This window comes from Medicago sativa, chromosome 6 (assembly GCF_051527215.1).
Source record: "Medicago sativa cultivar Bolivia chromosome 6, Bolivia_mono, whole genome shotgun sequence".
NCBI classification, from domain to species: Eukaryota; Viridiplantae; Streptophyta; class Magnoliopsida; order Fabales; family Fabaceae; genus Medicago; species Medicago sativa.
In genome coordinates this window covers 69,584,563-69,608,585 of record NC_140754.1, presented here as the reverse complement: position 1 = coordinate 69,608,585, position 24,023 = coordinate 69,584,563, and the positions used below count along the sequence as shown (strand labels likewise).

The following is a 24,023-nucleotide window of genomic DNA, read 5'->3' as shown; positions in this document are numbered from 1 at the left end:
AAATATTCAAATATAATGTTGGAGATGATGTTCCAACATTCTAGCAAGGCTCAGTACGCCCTATACATGTGCCTTGATTTACGCACGCATTTTATATTTAAGGAATCCACGCCTTTATTTCTTGTTGGTCAACCACATGTTTTTATGTTCAGAATCAAAACTTTTACTATTTCCTAAAGGAGTGCTATCTACTTAGGAAAGTATAGATGTGTACGAAGATGTTCCTATTAATGTGCCTACATTTTAGGACTTTCCTTATTTGGTTCTGATTGATGTGAAACGGATCACCGTTTGTTCTGAAGCCAAACAAGTTGTTCTGACCCGTATTGCTTCAGTATATATAGAAGACTACAAGACCTTTTTCATCATCGAAGCCATTATTACTAGATTAGATCATTTCTAGGGTTTTGAGTCTTTTGTTTATGAGTCTTTCGTGTATTAACTTGATGCATGTTTAGAACTGTGTTTGAGTTGTATTTTGTTCACTCCTCTGAAGCTTTTAAGCAAAGAGGTAGGTAGTTTGTGTACTGCACAAAAGCTGTGAAGCACAGTGTAAAGTTGTTTGTTTTGAAGGTAACTTCATATTTTGATTGTATCTCTAAACTGAGAATCACAGGGGCTGTGATTGTGTTGTAGGGAGTGAGATGGGATCTCAGATCAAGGAGTTCCTAGGTTGAAGTCAGTACGGGTAGGTCCTAGGTCTTTAGTGCAAGCAAGGTGTTTGCTAAGAGCTATTGAATAAGGACTACACTAGTGGATTTTCTTCCTGGCTTGGTAGCCCCCAGAGTAGGTGACGTTGCACCGAACTGGGTTAACAAACCCACTGTGCCATTCTCTTTTCTGTTTGTTGTTTTTGTTATCCTTGTTATTTGTTAGCTTAATGTTCTGATCATCTTATTCAACATTTATTTTTCTGTGTAACTGGTGTTGGAACATTGCGTAGAACATCTTAAGTCTACGTGCCAGAATTTCAATTGGCATCAGAGCAGGCACCCTGCCTGTTTTTTGGGTGAGATCCAGAGGAAGTTATTTCTAGCATCATGGACAAGGAAGGAGGGTTCGTTAACAGACCACCTCTGTTGGATGGGACCAACTATGACTATTGGAAATCACGGATGAGTGCTTACCTTAAGTCTATTGACAGCAGGACTTGGAAAGTAGTGCTGAAAGGTTGGGAACATCCTGTGGCACTTGACAAAGATGGGAACAAAACTGTCGTCCTGAAACCCGAAGAAGAATGGCCTTCTACTGAAGATGAGCAGGCTCTGGCAAACTTTAAAGCCTTGAATGCTCTTTTCAATGGGGTGGACAAGAATATGTTCAGGCTGATCAAGAAATGTATTGTGGCTAAAGAGGCCTGGGAAATCCTTAAAACTGCTCATGAAGGTACGTCCAAGGTTAAAAGCTCGATGATTCAACTTCTGACTGCCAAATTCGAAAGCTTAAAGATGAAGGATGATGAGAACATACAGCACTACTATATAAATGTGCTTGACATTGCTAATTCATTTGACTCTCTTGGGGAAAAACAGTCAGATGAAAAATTGGTGAGAAAAATTCTCAGATCTCTTCCTAAGACGTTTGATATGAAGGTCACAGCAATTGAGGAAGCACAGGATATCTCTAGCATGCAGGTTGAGGAACTTATAGGGTCCCCTCAGAACTTTGAGCTGGTTGTGGATAACAGAACTGAGAAGAAAGGGAAAGGTGTTGCTTTTGCAGCAAACACTACTGATGAGTGTTATACCCTAATTTTGGACCTAAAAATACTAATCAATTTTTCCTTTCTTGCATCTTAAGTCATTTGATATGTCTCTGATCAATTGCATCTTTCTCTGCATTTTATCTCAATATTGTTTGCAAAATTCACATGTAGGGGCATTTTAGTCATTTCCTTTGTCAAGATTTCTTTCAATCTTTTAAAATTTTGTTTGAGTCCTTTCAAGTAGTTTGAATAAGTCTTTGTTTCATTCTATGTCAAAATCCATTTTAAAAAAAAATTGCATTTTGAAGTCATTTTAGGTCAGTTTTGCCCCTAGGGCCATTTTAGTCATTTCAAGTGTCAAAGCTCTGTTCAAATCTTAAAAATTGTCTCTGAGTCTTTTAATTTTGCTTGTATGAGTCTTTGCCTCAATTTCTTGTTAAAAATCCATCTTAAAATTTGTGTCTGAGTCATTTTCAATCATTTTAGCCCCAGGGGCATTTTGGTCATTTCGCACGAAATTTCGGCAGAGAGAGGTTACTTTAAAGTACCTCATTTAGGCCATTGGTTCGTTTTAGTCCGTTTTGTCAAATTTTAGTCGTTTCGCTTTACGTTTATTTCAAATTACATTTTTTAAGTTAATTTTATTATTTTTTGTTTTAAAGTCCAAAATTTCCAAAAAAATTTGCATTCAAGTCCTCCTAAGTTCTAAATTTTACCTTTAAACCTTTTTAAATTCTTTTTTTTTTTAGTCATTTTTTTTAGTCCTTCGAAGTTTTTTTTAGTCCTTTTGTCCAAAATTTTTGCAGAATAGTCCTTTGCCTAAATTGCAGGTTAGTCCTCCAACTTTCAAAATTGCAGAAAGGGTCCCAAAGTCCAAAAATAGTCAAGGCCGAGCCAAACAAGTCCAGTTCCAGGTGTCACAAGGCCATTGGTCCAGTCATTACACATGTCACCTATATAAAGGCCACATCACCAGTCACAGAGGGAGAATCAATCATTACGTGACAAATCACCACAAACACATTTCATCATTCTCTCTCCAATTTCAAAGATCAAAACTGTAACCGTTTCCAGAAATCACCAAGAACACAATGGAACCCTAGAAAATTTCCAGAACTCAATTCATCGATTCATCATAGATTCGAACCAATTCCACCACAATTAAACCTAATTCAACAATCATAGCACAAGAATTGATGCGAATTCATAGAAGGTTCTCAGAAACTTGTCATCACTGAACCCTCACCTTCGCAATTCAAGCAAGAACTCATCGGAGACGAATTCCTTGCGATCACGAAGGGTCTCGTGGAAGAGAAGAAGAAGATTCACCGATTTATTTTCGGTCCAAGAGGCTTCGAAGGCTTACCAGAACAATCAAGGACGAACGCAGGATCCTTTTGTTCGAACCTCCAAACGAATCCAGGTAAACACATGAAAACCTTCTCGTTTGCATTTGTATTCGTCATCGAAGGCTTAAAATGGAAAATAAACGGTGAATTGATGCGAAGATTCGAAAAGATTTGAAAAGGATTGAAGACCGAACCCTCAAAAGCAAAATCATGAAGATTCACCGTTTATTTTTCAAATCAAAGCATAAATCCATCATCAGCATAAAAAATAGGTCAGGTTAGGGTTTGATTCCAAGAAGATTAGAGAACTTTTTCAAAACCCTAGGAACGTAAGCTTCAGGCTTAGATCTGCTCGAATCTAAGACTCATGTCCAAAAACTAGTTTCAAAATCATATAGAGGAGAGAAAGGGCTTTAAAATCATGTAAATAGGTTTTGGATCGGAGTAGTTCGAAGCTCCGACGCGGCGGCGCCACCGCCGGCCGCCACGTCGGAGAAGGTGAGCCTCGTCGGAGAAGAGAGAGTCATTTGCAGACTCTCTCTCTCTAGTTTCTTTTTAGTGAGAGAAAAGGAGTGGGGAAATGAAGGAGGAACCAGTTCAAGGCCTTAGATAGGCCACTGAACCGGTTCGACCCATGGTTTAATCCATGGTCTGCTCCATGACCCAGGCCCTCTCTCCCTGAGCCCAACTGCCATGCCAGAAAGCTTAGTTGTTATGCACACCCCCCTGTCCTGCATGTTTCTTGCTGTTCTTTTGCTATTTGCACCCTTACCTGTCCAATTTTCTTCACAAAATTCTTGAATATTTTTCTATGTGTTCTTGATATTTTCCTTAACATTTTTGTGATCTTTTTTGTGCCAAAGCCTGTGAAAAATATTGGAGCTTTTTTCCTATTGTTTTTGTTAGAATTAATAATTTTCTTGCACTCCTTAGTCCAAAAAAACCCTTTAAAAAATTCCTAAAAATTCATATAGGTTTCTTGATAGTTTTGTAGCATTTTGTGATAATTTTCACATGTTGAAGTTGGTTAAAAAAGAAGGTGCTGATTTTCTTGCTATTTTTTGTCATATTTTGTGCTAAAAATGAATAAAACTTTGCTTGATTTCAATCCTATTGCTTGATGAACACTTGTGACCTATGCCACTTGATTTGAGGGAGTTTTAACTACTGTTTGTGTTGATATTAATGCATGAGCATGAATCTTGATTAATTACTTAGCTTACAAGTTAATTGTATAGTTAAGTAATGTAAATATGCTTAAAATTTGTTCTAAAATGCCAAGTAACTCATGTTGCCTTAATTCCCATTCCAAGACTTGTTTCTAAACCTTTAAAATGTATTGGAATGTGAGAATTATAGGTCACTTGGTTCTTGCATTTTATGAACAAATTTTAGCCATGTTTGCACTCATTTTCTATCCTTTATATCCTAGTGTTTCTCTTGCTTTATTTCCTTTGATATTGTCATATGCTACTAACTCTTTCCATTTCATGTTTCATCATTTCATAAGCATCTCCATTTCATCCCATATTCATCTCTATTTCTTTCTTGCTTGCAATTGAATTTGTATCAAAGTTAGAATGTAAACACTTAGGAGTTTTGTAATATTTTTCCTTTGTGCACTTTTAATTTTCTTGGCAAAGGGGCCATAGAATGTATCTAGGGTATGATGTAAAGGACAATGGACTCTAATGATGTACACCGACACATACACCGACACATGCACACACATCACTATAATATAGCTAGAATATGCATGTTTAGATGTATGTTTAGGATTGTATGTTTAGATGAATGCCTAGGACTTATACTTAGAAAAAACCAATTTTCCAAACAAATGTGAACAACTTCACTCAAGCATTTTTTACAATAAACCTTGGGGTCAAAACCCCATTGATTTTCCTTTTCATTTTCTTAATCAAACTTCAAACAAATTTTAATCATACTTTGACTTGTTTTTGCAAATGACTAATTCAACCTCACAATTTCCCAACCTCATGCCCTTGAGGCCTCTTTCTATTCTTCGAACTCCAATTTTCAAACTTAAAATCAACCAACAAAAACAAAAACATTTTTGGAAGAGAACTACGGTGGATTTGATCCCTTAAACGGGTACGTAGGCAAGGAACAAAAGTCCTTCAATTCAACTAAAATAAAAATCCAAACACATTCTTCTCCCTCCAATTCTTCACTTAGCAAACTTTAGGTTTAATAAATACTTTTCAAAATAGCATTTAAAAATAAAGCGCGCGCGTAGAAATTAAAGACGGTTCCTATAGGATACTATAGTCGTTATGGGTGCCTAACACCTTCCCGTAGCGAAAACAACTCCCGGACCTCGATTCTCAAGGGTTTTGCTTACTTTTTCCCTTCCCAAGAAAAAATAAGATATCACCGGTTAGAAAGGTTCAAACGTAATCAATGTTTGACACCCGAAAACCAAGATAAAACAGCTAGCGACTTCACTGGGGAGATTCGAGAGTTACGCCTAGTCTTTATTTCCACGCTTGCGCTTGTCTTTTTACTTGCTTCTTTTACTTGCTTTTCTATGTGAATAAATGTTTAATTTCTTGCAAACGTGTGGGGTGAGAATATCAAAAGTCCTGCACCCGGGCTGAGTGAACTTAGGATTTAGGAGGGATATAATCGACAATTCATTCCGGGGGTTGCCTCGTGTTTTGGATTATGCGATCAATCCCACATAGCTGAGGCATTTTGGGGGTGATGTTGTCGACGCGTGTTGTCGCGTTTAGGCACTTTACTTCTAATTGTTCTATGACGCTATGAACCGTAGATAACCAAACCCATCCATGGCCATTTTTCTAGGACGTAGTGCGGAGGCTAAACCGAGTGTTGTCTCGAGTTTTAGTCGTCACGCGATACTACACTCAAGTTAGACCTTCCACGTATAATCATGGAGCGAGTGTTGTCTCGTGACACCGTGAAATACGTCGCAGAGGTTGCAACTTGGGAACCTTTTAGAACCCGGTTACTATATCCTAAAGCCCTAGTTTCACCGGACACCGTGTCCACCCATGACTCCTCGACTTTGAACTTCAACCCACTATGTTTTCTCCGAACTTGAACATAATCATGCATTCATGCATTCATGCATACATGCATAATCTTTTTCCATGCATTGTTATCGAAGGGCTTAGACAAGTTGAATCTGTAAACATTGTAAGGATGAAGATGACTAAGTCCTACAAGTTCAAGGAAGTGGATTTGGCTAGTTTGAGAGATTTGGCACTCAAGATTGAGGATCCGACTGATTTCCGACGTCGCTACGGGGCTTTACTTCCTATTCTCCATACTAATGTGGATGAGAAGCTTGTGCACACTCTAGTGCAATTCTATGATCCGAAGTATCGGTGCTTTACTTTCCCCGACTTTCAGTTGGTGCCTACTCTAGAGGCTTATTCTTCCTTGATGGGTTTATCTATTGCTAAGGGGATACCTTTCTCAGGACTTGAGCCTCCTCTTACTCCACTGGTTATTGCTAAGGATCTCTATCTCAAGACCACCGATGTCTCCAAGAATCTTGTCACTAAGGCACGCCTCCGAGGGTTCACTTCAGAGTATCTTCTTGGGAAAGCCAATCTCCATACCACTTGTCAGGACACTCTCGAGGCTATTCTTGCACTTCTCATCTATGGGCTTATTCTCTTTCCGAATCTTGATGGCTTCGTGGACATGAATGCTATTATGATCTTCCATTCCAAGAATCCGGTTCCTACTTTGCTAGCTGACACTTACCATGCTATTCATGACCGTTCCGGCAAGGGTCGTGGATACATTCTTTGTTGTGTGCCTCTCCTCTATAGGTGGTTTACTTCGCACCTTCCGAAGTCTTTCCGTGACAATCCGGAGAATTGGTCTATTTCACAGAGGATTATGGCTCTCACTCCTAATGAAGTGGTTTGGCTCACTCCCGCTTCTAGGGTTAAGGAAATTATCTTTGGTGGTGGAAAGTTTCTTAATGTACCTCTTCTTGGTACCCGGGGTGGAATTAACTATAACCCGGAGCTTGCTTTGCGACAATTTGGTTTCCCGATGAAAGATAAGCCCATCAATCTTGCTACGGCCCCTTATTTCTTTCACTACTCCAATGCTCCCACCGAAATTAGAGAAGATTTCATGCAAGCTTGGACCAAGCTTCGGAAGAAAGAGGTAAAGCATATGGGTGTGAGGTCCGGTATCGCTCATGAGGCCTATACACAGTGGGTGATAAACCAAGCTGAGGAGATTGGTATGCCTTACCCCTCTATGAGATATGTGTCTGCAACTGTTCCTACCATGCCTTTGCCTCTACTCCCACCTACCCAGGAGATGTATCAGGAGCATCTAGCTATGGAGAGTCGGGAGAAACATCAGTGGAGGGCTAGATACTATGAGGCTGAGAACTTGATCATGACTTTGGATGGAAAGGATGAGCAGCAGACTCATGAGGTCTTGACACTGAAGAAAGAGTTAGCTAGGGCTAGGAGAGAGATTGAGGATAAAGATAGGCTGCTTATGAGAGACTCCAAGAGGGCTAGGGGTGCCCGTGACTTCTACGCACGATACTGCAGCTATGAGTCCGACTCTGAGGACGACGCTTCCACTTCCTATGCTTGAGGATTTCCATTTCATGTTGTTATTTCCATTTGTTTATGTTGAAATTGTCTTGTAAAACTATATGTTGGTTGTTTGATTCCCGTTTATGTTAATTGTTGTTTAGTAATGTTTACAAGTTTATAATTTGTCTAAAACCCTTCGATAACACAAAAAGAGTCTTTTTGCATATGCATTTACACATTTCATGCATCATATGCATCCATTGGTCACAAAAACTTCTCTCGTGCTCATTGCCTCCTGGTTTTGTCCGCCGCAGTCTGAAAAGTGGCTCGTACTCGCAAAGTCTACCAACCAGATAGAATTCATCAGACAAGACTTCACAAGAGAAGGATTATGGCTAACTTTGAAGAAGAAAATGCTCAGCTTCGTGCCGAATTGGCTGCTATGAAAGAAGATCTGGCTAAGGCTCATGACGCTATGTCCGCTATGATGGCTGCACAGGAACAGCCAGCCACTTCTATCCCAGTTACTGCTGAGGTGATTCCCTCTATCCCACTATCTACTGTGGCTACTGATGCTCGTTTCGTTATGCCCAACGGCCGTCCTTATGGCCTCTCAGCTTACTACTCTCCTAATACTGCTGCTGGTGTCTCTGGTGTTGCTGGTCAAGGACAGGTTCCTGTGTCTACTGCTATGCCTCAAGTAACCACTGTTGTTACCGACCCTATTGTACACACTGTGCAACAGGTGATTGATGTTGATACTCCGCGTGGACAAGATCCCGCAATAGAAGCTATGAAGAGACAGTTAAGGGAGTTGGCTGGAGAACTCCGTGAGGTCAAGGCTAGCCGAGGAAACAATGGTGCTCCTGCTAAAGCTCGTGATCTATGCTTGGTATCCCGATTCCAGGTTCCTAAGAAATTCAAGGAGCCAGAATTTGACAAGTGCAATGGGACTTCTTGCCCACATAACCATGTTATCCGGTATGTCCGAAAGATGGCTAACTATGCAGACAATGATGCACTGATGATCCACTGCTTTCAGAGTAGCTTGACAGATGATGCAGCAGAATGGTACACTAGTCTGAGCAAAGATAACATCCATACCTTTGAGGAACTCGCTGCTGCTTTCGAAGGTCAATATGAGTTCAACACCCGTCTGAGGCCAAACAGGGACTCTCTCAAAGCCCTATCTCAGAAATCAGATGAGACCTTCCGTGAATATGCTCAGAGGTGGAGAGGGGCAGCTGCCCGTGTTTCTCCTCGACTTGATGAGGAAGAATTAACGCAGACATTCCTGAAGACTCTGAAGAAGGAATATAAGGAGAGAATGATAGTCTCTGCTCCGAACAACTTCTCTGATATGGTTACAATGGGAACTCGCCTAGAAGAGGCTGTCCGAGATGGTATTATTGTCCTTGAGAAGGGTGAATCTTCAAACAGTGTGCCAAAGAAGTATGGCAATGGTCACCACAAGAGGAAAGAATCTGACGTAGGGATGGTATCTGGTAACCCATCTGCAGCTGCTACGCAACTACCTCTGCCCTATCACTACATGCAGTACTCTCAACATCCCTTCTTCCCGCCATTCTATCAACAGTACCCTCTGCCACCGGGTCAACCACCAATGCCCGTCAATGCCATCCCCCAGCAAGTACAACAACAGCCTCCTGCTCAACAGCAACGGCAGCAACAACAGGGTCCCCGACCCAAACCTTCTTTTCCAACAATACCAATGCGGTATGGTGAGCTGCTCCCCACTCTACTGGCCAAGGGACACTGTGTTACTAGACCAGGCAAGCCTCCGCCTAATCCATTGCCTCCCAGGTTCCGACAGGATCTGACATGTGAGTTCCATCAGGGCGCTCAAGGCCATGATGTCGAAGGTTGCTTTGCTCTGAAATATATTGTGAAAGATCTGATAGAAAGAGGACGTTTGACTTTTGAGAACAGTGTTCCTCATGTCCTTGACAACCCGCTTCCAAACCATGCTGCTGTCAATATGATTGAGGCTTTTGAAAGGGTCCCTGTCCCTCAAGAGGATCCCATGTTGGATGTCCGCGATGTCGTTACTCCCTTGGTACCGTTACATGTCAAGCTCTGCCAGGCTTCTTTGTTCAATCATGATCATGCTTCCTGTTTAGAATGTCTGCAGAATCCTACGGGCTGTTGTATAGTGCAAGGTGATATCCAGAGCCTGATGGATGACAAGCACTTGATTGCCAGTGATGTATGTGTGATTGTGCCAGTGTTCCATGATTCTCCTGTTGAAAGTACATCTCAGACGAGAAATGTTGAACCTTTGGTGATCAGGTTACCTGGTCCGGTATCTTATACCTCTACCAAAGCAATTCCTTACAAATACAATGCAACCATGATTGAGAACGGAGTGGAGGTGCCTCTGATATCCCCAGCTACAGTTGACAATGTTTCCGGTGAAGTTACAACTCTGAGAAGTGGAAAAGTCCGTCCACCCTTGTTTCAAAAGAAGGTGGTGACACCCATTGCCACAATAACTCCACCAGTTGCTCCTCCTGTTGACAAGAACACCGGTCCAGCAGGCCAATCTATTGAGGAATCCAATCTGGACGAAATCCTGAGGCTTATCAAGAAAAGTGACTATAAGATTGTTGACCAGCTGCTACAGACCCCATCAAAGATATCCATCTTGTCTCTGCTCATGAGCTCGGAAGCTCACAGGAAGGTGTTGATGAAGATACTAGAGCAAGCTTATGTTGACCACGAAGTCTCTGTGGATCAGTTTGATGGGATAGTCAGTAATATTACTGCCTGCAACAACTTGGGGTTCGGTGACGATGAGCTCCCCGAAGCAGGGAAACACCACAACTTGGCTCTACATATCTCAGTACATTGTGGGTCTGACATGATATCCAATGTGTTAGTAGACACTGGATCGTCTCTGAATGTAATGCCCGAATCCACACTAAGGCAGTTAAGTCATCATGGAATTTCTCTGAGGGGCAGCAGCTATCTGGTTAAAGCTTTTGATGGATCCCGCAAAGATGTTCTCGGGGAAGTGGACTTGCCAATTACCATTGGTCCTGAGACCTTTCAGATTACCTTCCAAGTCATGGACATCAATGCTTCCTACAGTTGTCTCCTCGGAAGGCCGTGGATTCACGACGCTGGAGCAGTCACTTCTACCTTGCATCAGAAGCTTAAGTTCATGAGGAATGGTAAGATTGTCACTGTGCATGGTGAGGAAGCATATCTAGTTAGCCAAATATCATCTTTCTCTTGTGTTGAAGCAGGGTCCGCTGAAGGGACGCCGTTTCAAGGATTGACTGTTGAGGGTGCAGAACCCCGGAGGGCTGGTACCAGCATGGCTTCACCGAAGGATGCCCAGAAGGCTGTTCGGGAAGGACAAGCTGCTGGCTGGGGCAAAGTGATTCAGATTCTGGAAAACAAGCGTAAAGAGGGCCTTGGGTTCTCCCCAACCTCTGCTGTTTCAAAGGGAACCTTCTACAGTGCTGGGTTCATCAATGCTATTACTGAAGATGCTGCTGAAAGAAGTTATGTGCCAACATTCGTTATACCAGGAGGCACTGTGAGAAATTGGGAAGCCATTGATGTTCCCTTAGTCATGCATGCTTCCATGTAATGTGTTTTGTTGCTCATGTTTTTTTGTTTTCGAAATAACAATCCTTTCGCTCTGCCCAAGGCGAAAGTGATATCATTGTAAGGGCGTGTTTGTTTCGGCATTGCCGTTATCAATAAAAGTTGTCGTCTTTCTCACGACTCTTTGTTTTTACTTTCTAGTGCCTTTTTCTTGGAAATAATGGTAATGCCAGAAAAAACCAAAACATTTGTTATTTTCCTATTAATTTCAAAAATCTGCATAAAAACATTTTTTTAAAAATCATCCCAATCATATTATGCAGATTGAACCATAATAAACCCGTTGAACACAGTGACCCTATGGTTCCTCCAAATTTTGAATTCCCTGTATATGAAGCTGAAGATGACGATGATGATGAAGAGATACCGTATGAGATCACTCGACTGCTTGAGCGAGAAAGAAGAGCCATTCAGCCTCACCAGGAAGAAATTGAACTCGTCAACCTGGGTACTGAAGAAAACAAGCGAGAGATCAAGATTGGTGCCGCACTGGAGCCAGAAGTGAAAAAGAAGATCACTCAGCTTCTCCATGATTATCCAGATGTCTTTGCATGGTCCTATGAAGATATGCCGGGTCTAGATCCCAAGATTGTGGAACATCGGATACCGACAAGGCCTGAATGTCCTCCTGTCAAACAGAAATTGAGAAGATCTCGTCCAGACATGGCTCTTAAGATAAAGGCTGAAGTACAGAAGCAAATTGATGCGGGTTTCCTCATGACAGCTGAATATCCTGAGTGGATTGCCAACATTGTGCCAGTGCCAAAGAAAGATGGGAAGGTTCGAATGTGTGTTGATTACAGAGATCTGAACAAAGCCAGTCCAAAAGATAACTTCCCATTGCCTCATATTGATGTGCTTGTTGACAGTACCGCTCAATCTAAAGTGTTCTCTTTCATGGATGGTTTCTCTGGTTATAATCAGATACGAATGTCTCCTGAAGATAGAGAAAAGACGTCCTTCATCACTCCGTGGGGAACGTTCTGTTATAAAGTGATGCCGTTTGGCTTGATAAATGCTGGCGCTACCTATCAAAGAGGTATGACAACTCTGTTTCATGATATGATTCACAAAGAGATTGAAGTATATGTTGATGATATGATTGTGAAGTCAAGTGATGAAGTGCAGCATGTTGTGTATTTGAAAAAGATGTTTGAAAGACTGAGAAAGTACAAGCTGCGGTTGAATCCTAACAAGTGCACATTTGGTGTAAGATCTGGAAAGTTGCTAGGCTTCATTGTTAGCCAAAGAGGCATTGAAGTTGATCCTGACAAAGTCCGAGCCATCAGAGAGATGCCAGCTCCTCAAACTGAGAAGCAAGTCAGAGGTTTCCTCGGACGTCTGAATTATATTTCAAGATTCATATCTCACATGACTACTACTTGTGGACCAATCTTCAAATTGCTCAGAAAGAACCAGCCCGTCGTATGGAATGATGAATGTCAGGAAGCTTTTGATAGCATTAAAGAGTACCTGTTGGAACCACCTATCCTTGTCCCACCAGTGGAAGGAAGGCCTTTGATTATGTATCTGTCAGTGTTAGATGATTCAGTGGGCTGTGTTCTCGGTCAACAAGATGAGACTGGTAAGAAAGCGCATGCTATCTACTATCTGAGCAAGAAATTCACCGACTGTGAGACTCGGTATACGATGCTTGAAAAGACTTGTTGTGCTTTAGCCTGGGCTGCCAAACGCTTGCGTCATTATATGGTGAATCATACCACTTGGTTGATATCCCGAATGGATCCAATCAAGTACATCTTTGAGAAGCCTGCTGTTACTGGAAAGATCGCACGTTGGCAAATGTTATTGTCCGAATATGATATTGTGTACAAAGCTCAGAAAGCAATCAAAGGAAGTGTCCTTGCTGAGCACCTTGCTTGTCAACCTCTTGATGATTACCAGCCAATTAAGTTTGATTTCCCTGATGAAGAGATTATGTATCTGAAAGCAAAAGACTATGAAGAACCCCTGATCAATGAAGGGCCAGATCCCAATAGCAAATGGCGATTGGTGTTTGATGGTGCTGTTAATGCTTATGGTAAAGGAATTGGAGCCATCATTGTAACTCCACAAGGGCACCACATTCCTTTCACCGCTCGAATAACTTTCGAATGCACAAACAACATAGCTGAATATGAAGCATGCATCTTGGGCATTGAAGAAGCCCTCGATCTGAGGATTAAGCACCTTGACATCTATGGAGATTCTGCACTTGTTATTAATCAGATAAAGGGTGAATGGGAGACCCATCATGAGAAGCTGATCCCATACCGTGACTATGCAAGACGTCTGTTGACATACTTTACAAAGGTTGAACTGCACCACATCCCTCGGGATGAAAACCAGATGGCTGATGCTCTCGCTACTTTGTCTTCCATGTTTCGTGTGAATCACTGGAATGATGTGCCTGTGATCAAGGTGCAGCGTCTTGATAGACCCGCTCATGTGTTTACCATTGAAAATATGCCAGATCAAGCTGATGGAGATGTGAATGGTAAAAAGCCTTGGTACTACAACATCAAGCAATTCTTGCAGAATCGTGAATATCCACCTGGTGCTTCCAACAGGGATAAAAAGACTTTGAGACGATGGGCTAGCAGATTCCTTCTGGACGGAGAAATCCTATACAAGAGGAACTATGACATGGTCTTGTTGAGATGTGTTGATAAACAAGAAGCTGAGAAATTGATGCATGATGTACATGATGGTACCTTTGGGACCCATGCTTCGGGTCACACCATGTCAAGAAAACTGTTAAGAGCCGGCTATTACTGGATGACTATGGAGCGGGACTGTTACAGACATGCCAAGAGATGCCACAAGTGTCAAATCTATGCTGACAAGATTCATGTGCCTCCACATTCTCTCAATGTTATCTCTTCCCCATGGCCTTTCTCTATGTGGGGCATTGACATGATCGGAAGAATTGAACCCAAAGCTTCCAATAGACATCGTTTCATTCTAGTGGCAATTGACTACTTCACCAAGTGGGTTGAGGCTGCTTCATATGCAAATGTGACCAAGCAAGTGGTTGTCAAGTTCATCAAGAATAACATCATCTGTCGGTATGGTGTTCCCAACAAGATGATCACTGACAATGGCTCCAATCTGAACAATAACATGATGCAAGCTTTATGTGAAGAATTCAAGATTGAACATCACAACTCTTCTCCTTACAGACCTCAGATGAATGGTGCAGTTGAGGCCGCTAACAAGAACATCAAGAAGATTGTTCAGAAGATGGTCACTACTTACAAAGACTGGCATGAAATGTTACCTTTTGCCTTGCATGGTTACCGTACTACAGTGCGCAGTTCAACCGGGGCAACTCCTTACTCTCTTGTGTATGGTATGGAAGCAGTTCTCCCTCTAGAAGTGGAGATTCCATCTCTTCGAGTGATCATGGAAGCAAAGTTGACTGAGGCTGAATGGTGTCAGAGTCGGTATGACCAGTTAAACTTGATTGAAGAGAAACGTATGGATGCTATGGCTCATGGACAGTTGTATCAAGTGCGAATGAAGAATGCTTTTGACAAGAAAGTCCGACCTCGAGAATTCAAGGAAGGCGAACTTGTATTGAAAAGAAGGATAAGCCAGCAACCCGACCCAAGGGGCAAGTGGACACCTAACTACGAAGGTCCTTATGTTGTCAAGAAGGCTTTCTCTGGTGGTGCTTTGATTCTTACACACATGGATGGTGTTGAACTCCCAAATCCTGTTAATGCCGATATAGTCAAGAAATACTTTGTCTAGAAAGAAAAGAACAGCGTGGTAGGTCGAAAACCCGAAAGGGCGGCCTAGGCAAAAATGCGCTTCCCGGTGGATCGAAAACCCGAAAGGGCGATCCAGGCAAAAGTTAGGGACAAAAAAAATGAATATGAAAAAGCTCGCTGAGATTGTACGCAACTCAGGCAAGAATGAGCGCCTCGATGAGCCGAAAACCCGAAAGGGCGGTTCATGCAAAAATGAGGTTGATGAAAGACAAGTAACTATATCTGGCAAATCACCATCACCCCTTGGGGCATCTGCAACTGTCAATGATCTTCTTCATCAGAGGCTTCTGTACTTGTGGATTCAAAATTTCTATGAAATGTAGCGGTCATCGTGTTCAATGTACCACCAACCAATAAAATTACCATTTTCCAAGCTTTGTAAATCCGTGAAGTCATGCCTTTGGCTGACCCTCACTCTTCTACATCAATTTGAGCCTTTCTATTGTTTGAAATTCTATTTTCTTTCTACTTTCAATGTTTTATACATAATATTTTCTTTCTATTTGATGATATCAATGGCTGAAACAAACATCTTTGAAAATTGAAAAATCTTTCCCTGTCTATTTTGAAAGCAAACCTGAGCAACAGGGTACATTTCAATGAAACATGCATGAATGAATGAATGTCAATGTCTATTTCAATACATGTTACAAGCAGGTTACTCCCCGGGATGATCTGTGGTCAATGGCAAGGATGAGAAAACGGAATGAAAATGAAAAATAAAAAATGAAAATAAAAAGCTCGCTGAGTTGAAAACCCGAAAGGGCGGCTTAGGCAAAAATGAGCACCCCGCTGATTGACAACCTATGAAGGCAATTCAGGCAAAAATGGGGCAATGAAAAGAATTTACTCCCCGGTGAATCGAAAACCCGAAAGGGCGGTTCAGGCAAAAATGGGGTTTGAAAATGAAAAATGAAAGAATGAAAAGAGTATAAAAGCATTGACCACAGATGTGAACATCCAATGTTTACCCAGCACTGACACGCCTAGCAACGGCGACCTCGATCCAGGAATCTTCCAAGGGTTCCTCCTTTACAAGTTTTATTGCCCTCAGCCATGGTTTTGATACGTCTCTCAACGACGGTCTCTCCAAAGAGGTTTTTCCCTGTGAATATGTTGCAGCACGAGCCACTACGTGCCCAATCTTCCAATGTTTCGTCTGCCTTTGTGAAACTTCTCTGCTAAACTACAAACCAATCATGCATTTCAAGCATTCATACATGCATAATCATGCATCTTATGTGCTCATACATCCAACAATCTTGCTATACCATACATACATGTTGCATATCCAACTGTCAACTGTCAAATTCCATGCCAATTTCAATTTCAATTGCAACTGTCAATCTCAATTCCAATCATGTCAAATGTCAAATTCGAAGCAATTTCCAATCTCGATTTCAATTCAATGTCAAATTCGAAGCAATTTCCAATCTCCAATTTCAATTCCAATTTCAATGTCGATCTCTAATTTCAATTCCAATGACAATATCCAATGTCAATGTCAATGTCAATGTCAATTTTCAATTCAACTCCAATCCAATCTCAAAGTCAATTGCAACTCTCCAATTCAATGTCAATGTCTATGTCTCAATCCAATTCCAACTTCCAATGTCTCTTTCAATTGCAACTCTCAATCCAATGTCTATGTCTATGTCTCTGCTCAATTTCAACTTTTAATTTCTCTTTCAATGTCAATTTGCAATTCAAATCAATGTCAATTCACTCTCAATTTACTCTTGGGCCAACAAAAATGGTCATGTCTACCCTCAAATCAAGTCAATGACGATTTACCCTCAATTGGTATCTTCTTAAACCAGACTTTCAAGTTGTATCTTGTTACTGGTCAAGTGCCAGGTTCGATCCAAAAAGAACCATTTGTACCTGCTTATATACCTATGCTGTCGGACAAACGACAAGTTCGATCAAAAGAACAGTTTGTACCCAGCTCATGCTTTGTTATCAGTCAGACGGCAAGTTCAATCTTAAGAACAGTTTGTACCCAGCTTATGCCTTGTTATCGGTCAAACGACAAGTTCGATCTAAGAGAACAGTCTGCACCTTCCCACATGACGTGGTGATAATCCAACAAGCAAGTTCGATCCAAAGAAACAGCTTGTATCAACCCTTTTGTCTATGTCTCCGGCCAAACAGCCAGTTCAATCCAAAAGAACAGTTTGTGTCTGCCTATCTGTTTGTATCTTCAACCAAGTGTCAAGTTCGATCCAGAGAACAACTTGTATCTGCCTATATGTCTATGTTTCCGGTCAAGTGCCAAGTTCGAGCCAAAAGAACAGCTTGTACCTATCTCTTGTTTTGTATTCCTCGGTCAAGTGGCTAGTTCGACCCAAAGAACAACTTGTACCTTATTTTCTATCCCCTGGTTTTTCTACCCTGTCAATGTCCACCTAAATCCCCAGTGACATGACAGGTTCCATAGACTCCAGTTAGTTGTCTTGCATTCATAATCAAAGTATTGCATAACATTCATGTTTTTGAAAATCTGAAAACGTATTTTTATGTCCAAAAGCAGTGCAAATGCTAATATTTAAGTATCTTCGTCCCGTCAAATCAAAGACTTCGTCTCTTGACTCTCCGGACAAAGAAACTTAAATAGGGGCAGCTGTTATACCCTAATTTTGGACCTAAAAATACTAATCAATTTTTCCTTTCTTGCATCTTAAGTCATTTGATATGTCTCTGATCAATTGCATCTTTCTCTGCATTTTATCTCAATATTGTTTGCAAAATTCACATGCAGGGGCATTTTAGTCATTTCCTTTGTCAAGATTTCTTTCAATCTTTTAAAATTTTGTTTGAGTCCTTTCAAGTAGTTTGAATAAGTCTTTGTTTCATTCTATGTCAAAATCCATTTTAAAAAAAAATTGCATTTTGAAGTCATTTTAGGTCAGTTTTGCCCCTAGGGGCATTTTAGTCATTTCAAGTGTCAAAGCTCTGTTCAAATCTTAAAAATTGTCTCTGAGTCTTTTAATTTTGCTTGTATGAGTCTTTGCCTCAATTTCTTGTTAAAAATCCATCTTAAAATTTGTGTCTGAGTCATTTTCAATCATTTTAGCCCCAGGGGCATTTTGGTCATTTCGCACGAAATTTCGGCAGAGAGAGGTTACTTTAAAGTACCTCATTTAGGCCATTGGTTCGTTTTAGTCCGTTTTGTCAAATTTTAGTCGTTTCGCTTTACGTTTATTTCAAATTACATTTTTTAAGTTAATTTTATTATTTTTTGTTTTAAAGTCCAAAATTTCCAAAAAAATTTGCATTCAAGTCCTCCTAAGTTCTAAATTTTACCTTTAAACCTTTTTAAATTCTTTTTTTTTTAGTCAATTTTTTTAGTCCTTCGAAGTTTTTTTTAGTCCTTTTGTCCAAAATTTTTGCAGAATAGTCCTTTGCCTAAATTGCAGGTTAGTCCTCCAACTTTCAAAATTGCAGAAAGGGTCCCAAAGTCCAAAAATAGTCAAGGCCGAGCCAAACAAGTCCAGTTCCAGGTGTCACAAGGCCATTGGTCCAGTCATTACACATGTCACCTATATAAAGGCCACATCACCAGTCACAGAGGGAGAATCAATCATTACGTGACAAATCACCACAAACACATTTCATCATTCTCTCTCCAATTTCAAAGATCAAAACTGTAACCGTTTCCAGAAATCACCAAGAACACAATGGAACCCTAGAAAATTTCCAGAACTCAATTCATCGATTCATCATAGATTCGAACCAATTCCACCACAATTAAACCTAATTCAACAATCATAGCACAAGAATTGATGCGAATTCATAGAAGGTTCTCATAAACTTGTCATCACTGAACCCTCACCTTCGCAATTCAAGCAAGAACTCATCGAAGACGAATTCCTTGCGATCACGAAGGGTTTCGTGGAAGAGAAGAAGAAGATTCACCGATTTATTTTCGGTCCAAGAGGCTTCGAAGGCTTACCAGAACAATCAAGGACGAACGCAGGATCCTTTTGTTCGAACCTCCAAACGAATCCAGGTAAACACATGAAAACCTTCTCGTTTGCATTTGTATTCGTCATCGAAGGCTTAAAATGGAAAATAAACGGTGAATTGATGCGAAGATTCGAAAAGATTTGAAAAGGATTGAAGACCGAACCCTCAAAAGCAAAATCATGAAGATTCACCGTTTATTTTTCAAATCAAAGCTTAAATCCATCATCAGCATAAAAAATAGGTCAGGTTAGGGTTTGATTCCAAGAAGATTAGAGAACTTTTTCAAAACCCTAGGAACGTAAGCTTCAGGCTTAGATCTGCTCGAATCTAAGACTCATGTCCAAAAACTAGTTTCAAAATCATATAGAGGAGAGAAAGGGCTTTAAAATCATGTAAATAGGTTTTGGATCGGAGTAGTTCGAAGCTCCGACGCGGCGGCGCCACCGCCGGCCGCCACGTCGGAGAAGGTGAGCCTCGTCGGAGAAGAGAGAGTCATTTGCAGACTCTCTCTCTCTAGTTTCTTTTTAGTGAGAGAAAAGGAGTGGGGAAATGAAGGAGGAACCGGTTCAAGGCCTTATATAGGCCACTGAACCGGTTCGACCCATGGTTTAATCCATGGTCTGCTCCATGACCCAGGCCCTCTCTCCCTGAGCCCAACTGCCATGCCAGAAAGCTTAGTTGTTATGCACACCCCCCTGTCCTGCATGTTTCTTGCTGTTCTTTTGCTATTTGCACCCTTACCTGTCCAATTTTCTTCACAAAATTCTTGAATATTTTTCTATGTGTTCTTGATATTTTCCTTAACATTTTTGTGATCTTTTTTGTGCCAAAGCCTGTGAAAAATATTGGATCTTTTTTCCTATTGTTTTTGTTAGAATTAATAATTTTCTTGCACTCCTTGGTCCAAAAAAACCCTTTAAAAAATTCCTAAAAATTCATATAGGTTTCTTGATAGTTTTGTAGCATTTTGTGATAATTTTCACATGTTGAAGTTGGTTAAAAAAGAAGGTGTTGATTTTCTTGCTATTTTTTGTCATATTTTGTGCTAAAAATGAATAAAACTTTGCTTGATTTCAATCCTATTGCTTGATGAACACTTGTGACCTATGCCACTTGATTTGAGGGAGTTTTAACTACTGTTTGTGTTGATATTAATGCATGAGCATGAATCTTGATTAATTACTTAGCTTACAAGTTAATTGTATAGTTAAGTAATGTAAATATGCTTAAAATTTGTTCTAAAATGCCAAGTAACTCATGTTGCCTTAATTCCCATTCCAAGACTTGTTTCTAAACCTTTAAAATGTATTGGAATGTGAGAATTATAGGTCACTTGGTTCTTGCATTTTATGAACAAATTTTAGCCATGTTTGCACTCATTTTCTATCCTTTATATCCTAGTGTTTCTCTTGCTTTATTTCCTTTGATATTGTCATATGCTACTAACTCTTTCCATTTCATGTTTCATCATTTCATAAGCATCTCCATTTCATCCCATATTCATCTCTATTTCTTTCTTGCTTGCAATTGAATTTGTATCAAAGTAATTAGAATGTAAACACTTAGGAGTTTTGTAATATTTTTCCTTTGTGCACTTTTAATTTTCTTGGCAAAGGGGCCATAGAATGTATCTAGGGTATGATGTAAAGGACAATGGACTCTAATGATGTACACCGACACATACACCGACACATGCACACACATCACTATAATATAGCTAGAATATGCATGTTTAGATGTATGTTTAGGATTGTATGTTTAGATGAATGCCTAGGACTTATACTTAGAAAAAACCAATTTTCCAAACAAATGTGAACAACTTCACTCAAGCATTTTTTACAATAAACCTTGGGGTCAAAACCCCATTGATTTTCCTTTTCATTTTCTTAATCAAACTTCAAACAAATTTTAATCATACTTTGACTTGTTTTTGCAAATGACTAATTCAACCTCACAATTTCCCAACCTCATGCCCTTGAGGCCTCTTTCTATTCTTCGAACTCCAATTTTCAAACTTAAAATCAACCAACAAAAACAAAAACATTTTTGGAAGAGAACTACGGTGGATTTGATCCCTTAAACGGGTACGTAGGCAAGGAACAAAAGTCCTTCAATTCAACTAAAATAAAAATCCAAACACATTCTTCTCCCTCCAATTCTTCACTTAGCAAACTTTAGGTTTAATAAATACTTTTCAAAATAGCATTTAAAAATAAAGCGCGCGCGTAGAAATTAAAGACGGTTCCTATAGGATACTATAGTCGTTATGGGTGCCTAACACCTTCCCGTAGCGAAAACAACTCTTGGACCTCGATTCTCAAGGGTTTTGCTTACTTTTTCCCTTCCCAAGAAAAAATAAGATATCACCGGTTAGAAAGGTTCAAACGTAATCAATGTTTGACACCCGAAAACCAAGATAAAACAATGAGGAGGCGCATGGAGACACTGTAGATGATGAAAATCTGTCAGAGAATCTTGTGTTGCTTGGAAGACAGTTCAACAGGATTCTAAAACAGGTTAATAGGAGACCAAGAGGTAATGGTCAAAACATCAGCTTCAACATTGACAAACAATAAGGCAATGCTAGGAGAGACAGACCTGATGAAAAGAACAACCATTACAAAGGTGTCCAATGTCATGAATGTGAAGGGTATGGACACATCAGAACTGAATGTGCCACCTTTCTCAAGAAACAAAAGAAAGGGATGATTGTCTCTTGGTCTAATGATAAGGAAGCTGATGGAGATGGGTATAGTGAATCTGCTAAACATGTTGCTGCTATGACTGGAAGAATTATTTCTGAGTCTGAATCTAGTAATGAAGAGTTGTTCCATGAGAAGTTAACCATTCCTTACAACAATCACGATATCAACAATACTGACACTTACAAGCAATTGAAGGAGAAGAGAGAAAACATCAATCACCTTCAGAAGGAAAGGATTGGTCATCTTACAAAAAATTCTGAGCTGAACAATGAGGTGATGTTACTAAACTCACAACTCGATCAGATCTTAAAACAAATAAGAATGATGACCACTGGGACTGATGTTTTGGACAAGATGTTAGAAGGTCAAATAACTGGAAAACAAAATGGTTTAGGCTTTTGTCATGAACATTTAAAACAAGAACATAAAAACAGTAGTTATGCTCAGGCTTTAGAGTACTACCATAAAGACAAAAAGAGAAAACCTGTTAGGAAAATAAAGTTTGTAGCTTCAGCTAGAACTAGTGACACTACTGTGAAAGAACAAATGTTGCAATATCCTACTGAACCATCAAATTTTGAGAAGGTATCTGCCTCTTGGAAATGTCACTATTGTAACAAAAAGGGCCACATAAAACCTTTTTGCTACAAGTTATATGGGTATCCTAGGATAAATCACCCTAAGTTACATGAACCAGTTGACATTAGGGTTAAGAAGGTGTGGAGACCAAAGTGTGTAGGTTTAATAGCTCATACATCCTTAAGAGTATCTTCCAGTGAAGACTGGTACTTTGATAGTGGGTGCTCTAGGCACATGACATGGGTGGATAGATTTCTTGAAAATATCAAACCTTATGCTACCAGTTATGTTACTTTTGGTGATGGGGCTAGAGGAAAGATAGTTGGTATTGGGAATCTTGTTAGTGAAGGATTACCAAGACTTGATGATGTCCTTTTAGTGAAAGGGCTAACTGCTAATTTGATCAGTATAAGTCAGCTGTGTGATCAAGGTCTGAGTGTGAATTTTAGCAAAACTGAATGTCAGATCAGATATGTGAAAGGTAAAGTGAGTCTGAAGGGAACTAGATCAAAGGACAACTGCTACCTATGGGTATCTCAAGAGAAAGCTTACTTATCTTCCTGCATGATAAGTAAAAATGAAGAAGTAAAACTATGGCACCAAAAACTGGGTCATCTGAATCTACAAGGTATGAAGAAAGCTATTGCAGTAAAAGCCATTAGAGGTATACATAAGCTAAACTTTGGTGAAGGGAGTATCTGTGAAGAATGTCAGATAGGTAAACAAACTCGGATGTCTCATCCAAGGTTGGAACATCAGGGAACTACTAAGGTTCTTGAGCTTCTACATATGGATCTAATAGGGCCCATGCAAGTGGCCAGCATTGGTGGAAAGAGATATGATCTGGTGGTTGTTGATGATTTCTCTAGATTCACTTGGGTGAATTTTATTAGAGAGAAATCTGACACTTTTGAGCATTCAGAGATCTGTGCATTTAACTTCCAAGGGAGAAGGACAAAGGTATTATAAGGATAAGGAGTGATCATTGAACATAGTTGAAAAATCTAAATTCAATGATTTCTGCACAAGTGAAGGAATTAAGCATGAATTTTCCTCACTTATAACACCTCAATAAAATGGTGTTGTTGAAAGGAAGAACAGAACCTTACAAGAATCAGCCAGAGTTATGCACCATGCTAAAAAACTTCCTTATCATTTCTGGGCTGATGCCATGAATACTGCCTGTCACGTACACAATAGGGTGACTCTGAGAGCTGGTACTACAACTACCATGTATGAGCTATGGAAAGGAAGAAAACCAACTGTGAAATATTTCCATGTCTTTGGTAGCAAGTGTTACATTTTGTCAGATAGAGACTATAGAAGGAAAATGGATCCTAAGAGTGATGAGAGAATTTTTCTGGGATACTCTACCAACAGCAGGGCCTATAGAGTATACAATTCCAGAACCCAGATTGTTATGCAATCCATCAATGTGGTGATAGATGATGTATCTAAAGATCCAGACCTTGAGGTTGTTCCTGGTGTTGAAGCATATGCTGAAACATCTGAACAAGAAAAAGAGATACCTGAGAATGTGGAGGAATCTGAATCTGTCGTAGGTGAAGCAGAGCAAGACAATGTTGAAACCAGTAAAGGACCATCAACAAGAATTCAGAAAAACCATCCTCAAGACCTCATCATAGGAGAACTTGATCAAGGAGTGAAAACCAGAAGATCAATGGACATTGTCTCTAATTCCTACTTTGTGTCCAGATTGAACTTAAAAATGTGAAGGAAGCTCT

At 40.1% G+C, this 24,023-nt stretch overlaps 1 pseudogene; it reads left to right on the top strand.

Moving 5' to 3' along the window:
* Positions 1 to 1,040: 1,040 nt before the first annotated feature.
* LOC146916542 (uncharacterized) lies at positions 1,041 to 24,013 on the top strand (annotated as a pseudogene).
* The last annotated feature ends 10 nt before the right edge of the window (positions 24,014 to 24,023 follow it).